Source organism: Octopus bimaculoides, chromosome 25 (genome assembly GCF_001194135.2).
Source record: "Octopus bimaculoides isolate UCB-OBI-ISO-001 chromosome 25, ASM119413v2, whole genome shotgun sequence".
NCBI classification, from domain to species: Eukaryota; Metazoa; Mollusca; class Cephalopoda; order Octopoda; family Octopodidae; genus Octopus; species Octopus bimaculoides.
The window spans coordinates 21,332,116-21,337,041 of NC_069005.1; the positions used below are offsets into that span (position 1 = coordinate 21,332,116).

The 4,926-nt window shown below is 37.0% G+C and overlaps 1 protein-coding gene across 1 annotated transcript in view; it reads left to right on the forward strand.

The window, feature by feature from the left end:
* LOC106878722 (putative uncharacterized protein DDB_G0282133) overlaps positions 1–4,926 on the forward strand; it is a 142,405-nt gene that overhangs the window by 16,324 nt on the left and 121,155 nt on the right. The window lies entirely within an intron of this gene.

A 4,926-nucleotide genomic window follows, 5' to 3' on the forward strand; every position in this document is an offset into this window, starting at 1 on the left:
ATATGTATATATAAAAGAGACTACTAGGTGGATCTTCTAGCACATTAACAGTCCACCTAGTGGTCTCCTTTATATATATATATAGAGAGAGAGAGAGACAGACAGACAGACAGACAGACAAATAGATAGACAGATAGATATATAAGGGTAAGATCCAGGCATCCAAGTGTATGAAGTTTGTAAGTTTCAAGCAGTCTGTGGCAGGTATAGAAAACAAAAAGTGGACAGTGTATGGCCAGGAACAATAACAGTTTATTGGTGTCGAAGGTTGCATACTTTTTCCCATTTCAAAGTTGTGAGGAAATTCAATAAGCTGAAGATTTTTGTATACCTTATGGTTAGCAACAAGAGTTGCTCTGAGTACCCCTTGAGATGATCAGCCAGCTAAGAAGCCTATGTAGCATGGATTTTACCTATTCCTTCCTTCAATTATATATAATGTATGTATATTGTATTTCACAACATATGATGTGTGCTTTTTTTGTTATCAAAATCTGGTTTTACAAACTGCCCTATACATTAGATACATATAGAAGATTATGTTCCTAAATTTTGAATGTATGTTCCTGGATTTTCAATTGAACCATCTTTTTACTTTAAAGATTGCATCATTACAATGCATTTGTAAAAGACTGCCAACAGTGGATGCAGGTGGGCAAGTCTATTTTAGAAGATGTAATCTGTTAAAATGTATTCTTGTATTTCTGTTTATTTTATTCTGTTTTCCGAGTTACTCTATATTCCCATTTAATTTTACAATATATAAATCAGTACTGGCTTCTTACATTAAAAATTAGCAGAGAGATAATGGAGGTATTTGGCAACTGCACTGGTTTACTGGTAAATACCTTGCTCTGAATCATGTTCTCAAAGTTGGCTCATGCATTCTCATAAACAACAATTTAGATGGCACTGAAAATGACTTTTTCTATGAAGAAGATTCTGAGAGTAGCAAAGCTTTCTTAGAATTCAAAGATATTACTGAATTTTCAGGCTTTGTAGAATGCAGCACTGATGAAGAATGATTTACGATTTATTACATTTTTTTATGAGTTTCCTTCCACTGCATTTTTTTTTTTAAAACCATGAGGCTTATGATTTTTCCTTTCCATCGCTAGAAATAGCATAGTCCGAGTCAGTTCGTATTCCGAATCTATGCCCTCCTAAATAGATCAGACAACTGCTTCTTACTTTTATGTTTCATTTTTGCCTTGCTTTCTATAGCTGGCTGTTCTTCCTACCACCAACCACTTTGAGTGTATGGGATGAATTTTGCACCAGGTCATGTCTTTTACGAAACTAAAAAGTCCTCTTGTGTCTGCTCATTTGTTAACCCCTTTATAGAGTGTAGTTGATGTATTTTATTATGGCCCTAGTAGTAACGAAATTGCTACTGTGACATGTTTTTTGCACTTTTTGCTCAAGGAGGTTAATAGAAAAAAGTGTGAAGGTAGAAGAACCTGGATGGATGGGTGAAGACAACAAAAATATAAGGTTGTAATCAGAGTGGTTAGAGTTAGAGGGTGATAGAAGAGGAGAGAGAATAGTGAATAATAATAATTGTGGTAAGAGTAAGTGATGTGTGTCAATAATAAATGAGGGTTGGACAGTTCAACCAGACCTGGCAAGCTGGAGAGCTGCACCAGGTTCTAATCTGATTTAGCTTGGTTTCTGTGGTTGGATGCAACTTCTTACTTAATGCCAACCACAGTGTGTGCTGGGTGCTTTTAACATGGCATTGGCATGAGCATATTTATATATATATATATATGTATGTATGTATTTTTTTGCATGTATGTGACACTCACTTGATCTCTCTCTCTCACATATTATCTTTCATATACACATACATAAATACATATGCATACATCTTTTTTGTATGTATGTGTGCATGTGAGAGAGTGAAATTTATTAGCCTTTTTAAATAGGCATCGACAGCTGCTTTGGGAGACTTTGGTACAGGTTTCAATTCTCCACAAATATCACAGGATACTAAAGTTGTCTCTCTCACTTCACCAAGCTTAGATGGCCTACATTTGTTGCATTAAGTCTTTAGAGGACTTCCACAAGAACTGCCTCTTGTGCATCCTGAGAATTATCTGATATGAGCATCATACTGAAATATTCATGAAAACCAAAAATATTGAGGCCACCTGTAATGATTGGGGTATGTGGTGAGGATACTATGATAGCTGCTTTATCATACAACCGTGGTGTACAGCTAGCTACACCATGGTTGTATGATATAGCCATTCTCAGCAGGAGGGTGGAAGTGGGAAGTACTCTAAGGATCAAATGAAGAATGCTTTGAGGAAGTGCAAGGTTATACCCGAGAACCTGGAAAATGTTACAGCTGCTTCTGCCACCTAGTGGTAGTTCTGTGGAGATGGGGTTTATGTGTTGGAGATAGAGAAGACAACTAGGAGACAGAAATGAACCAGCAGAGTTGCAATCATAGCAAGATCGTTGCCAGTGCCCCTGGACTGGCTCTTGTGCAGGTGGCACATAAAATACACCATTTTGAGCGTGGCCGTTGCCAGTACTGCCTGACTGGCCTTCATGCGGGTGACACATAAAAGCACCCACTACACTCTCGGAGTGGTTGGCGTTAGGAAGGGCATCCAGCTGTAGAAACTCTGCCAAATCAGATTGGAGCCTGGTGTAGCCATCTGGTTTCACCAGTCCTCAGCCAAATCGTCCAACCCATGCTAGCATGGAAAGCGGATGTTAAACGACGATGGTGATGTACCACCATCACATAAACATACACCCTATACCTGCAATAGAGCTTATGGGTCTAGGACAGGACTGTCAGCCCATCAAAGATCTTATTGTTAACCCTTTAGCATTTAAACTGGTGGTATCTGGCTCAAATGCTCTACCTGTTTTATATTCAAACTGACCAGATCTGGTTTCTTACACCCACCATACAACATTTTAAAACTAAGCAACCATGTCATCAAAATACTGAAGCTTGAAGATAATGTGAGGTAAAGACATTTCCATCTAAATTTGATTGTAAGTACTGTGAAATTTTCAACAACTTTTGCTCTCTTTTTTCAACGTTTGAAGTGGAGATTGAATTTTTTAATAATTACTGATATCGCTTCAGCGAGTAGCAGATCCAGTTTTGAAGGAATTTCACTTGAAGATGTAGAAAATGTAGGTAAAAAAAAAAGAAAAATGAGTGTGGGTAGGGGAATGACAATGACTTGTCTTTGGATGAATTTGATATAGTTGTGTTTGAATTTTTGTCCAGCATGGAAGAGTATTTTGATAGTGAGAGTGGAGAAAAGCTTCAGAATGCAATTCAAAGTATTATTGATGATCAAAAAATACAGCAACAGTACATAGTCCTGGTTTTATTGAAAACACCCAGTTGTGAATCATTGATATTTATACACCTACTGACAAAATTCTAAGTCTGCACATAAAAAATCAACAAAGTTACGAACAAATATCGTTGACACCCCTCTTGAACATGGTTGATTCAAAACAATGTGAATAAATAGACATTGCATTTGACAGCATAATCTAAATGCTAAATAGTTAAGGGAGTCAAGGTTGTCGTTAGATTTCTGTGGATAGCCAGAAAGAATTTTTTTTGTAGGTAGTTATGAATATGAATAAACAGAGTTGAATATATATCCAACATCATACGACATGACAAGTGATACATTAACTATATAGAATAAATGTTATTTGCTGGGTTCAGGAATGCAGTACACTTCAGCCTTTATAGGGTTTTTGAACCTTATATAATAACTTAGTGAATGATGTTGTCTTAACATTGTCAAAAAACAATGGCTCTAAGCAGAATATTCTTGGTAAACGCATTTCATGAATTATTAGTTCAGGAAATGTATGCACCAGCTTAGCTAATCTAAATTGATAAAATGCTGATTATTTCTTAAGTAAATGACTAGTTTTGAAATGAAATTGATCAACAATCTAAGTACTTGTCTCATTCGGTATTGTATTTTACTTCAGTGACCTGACAAGTGCTTTCAGCATCTGTTGATTATGAGATATACACTAAATACATTAAAATGTGTTCCATATGCATGTGTATGTATGTATGTGAACAATATAAACTTGTAGTAGACGGGAGACAAAAAGATAGGCTTGTTATGATTTAGAATGATTTTTTAACAAAAGGACAAAAGAAATGACTACTGAAGAGAAGTAAATTTGCTGATTGTCTCTCAAGTACCACCAGTATGAGAAATCATCATCATAGCCATCATCATCATCACCATCATCATTATTATTGTAGATAGCAGGATTGGTGCAGTGCCAGATAAAATGATTTGCAGTAGTTTGTTGCACTACTTTCCATTCATCGTCTATTTTCCATGCTGTCGTGGGTTGGACGGTTTGACCAGAACTGGTAGCCGAAGAGCTACCCCACGTTTCAGTCTGATTTCACTTGGTTTCTATGGCTGGATGCCCTTTCTAACATCAACCATTTTACAGTGTGTGTTGGGTGTTTTTAACCAGCACAAGCACTTCTATGTGGAGTCGGCACAAGTGCCTTTTACATGGCACCAGCATGAGTTTAAATCTAACTAAAGTCATCATTCTGAGGGTCAGTAATATAAATACTAGTCAGAGAAATATTGGTGGTGGTGGGTGGGGCAATCTAATTAACTTAGTCCCCAACTTATGAAGCCTGGATGGCCAATGTTAGAAATTATTATTACAATACTCAAGTGTGGTTGATTTACTCTTTTACTTGTTGCAGTCATTTGACTGCTGCCATGCTGGAGCACCGCCCTTAGTCGAGCAAATCAACCCCAGGATTTATTCTTATCTATCTAGAACTTATTCTATCGGTCGCTTTTGCCGAACCGCTAAGTTACGAGGACATAAACACACCACCATCGGTTGTCAAGCGATGTTGGGGGGACAAACACAGACACACAA